This window comes from Rattus norvegicus, chromosome 17 (genome assembly GCF_021556685.1).
Source record: "Rattus norvegicus strain SHRSP/BbbUtx chromosome 17, alternate assembly SHRSP_T2T, whole genome shotgun sequence".
NCBI classification, from domain to species: domain Eukaryota; kingdom Metazoa; phylum Chordata; class Mammalia; order Rodentia; family Muridae; genus Rattus; species Rattus norvegicus.
Window position 1 is genome coordinate 47,853,168 of NC_141550.1, and position 595 is coordinate 47,853,762.

General features: G+C 40.8%; 1 non-coding gene across 1 annotated transcript; it reads left to right on the forward strand.

Annotated features, from left to right (window-relative positions):
• Window positions 1–258: 258 nt before the first annotated feature.
• On the forward strand, window positions 259–332 carry Trnai-aau10 (transfer RNA isoleucine (anticodon AAU) 10). Its single transcript has one exon. It is a non-coding gene; the product is annotated as a tRNA-Ile (tRNA).
• Window positions 333–595: the final 263 nt, after the last annotated feature.

The window sequence follows — 595 nt, forward strand, 5'->3', positions numbered from 1 at the left end:
CTTGAAATTCGAGTTATCTCTTGGCAATAATTAACGAGTTATCGAGAAGTTTACAATTTGCTGTCTAGTGATTAGGCGTGCTTCTAAAAGTGAAACATGGGGTCATGAGAGCTTTTACAGGAAAACTTCGTCAACGTTAAAGGTTTTGTTCTGAGTGTGATGTCTAAGTATTCCAAATTCTCTTGTTTAAAACTATGAATATAAATTAAATAAAAAAAATCTCCTCCTGTTGCTTTACTTGGACCACTTGATACAGTTGGCCGGTTAGCTCAGTTGGTTAGAGCGTGGTGCTAATAACGCCAAGGTCGCGGGTTCGATCCCCGTACGGGCCACTAGTTGAAGTCTCCATTTTCCTTCTTTCTTTCAAGTCTCTAACAACTGAGAGCCAGATTTCCGTTTGCTCCAAGGTTTAAAATTCCTCCAAGGAAGTCACTACATTAAAAGGACGAGTGCGCTGCTTAAATTCCAGCACTAGAGAGGCAGAGTCAGGCAGATCTCCAAGTTCCAGGAGAGTCAATCCTGCATGCACAGTCAAGTACTAACCCGTCTTTTAAAAAAATTCAAGAAAGAAAAGAAAAGCTAGGGGTGATTGCCT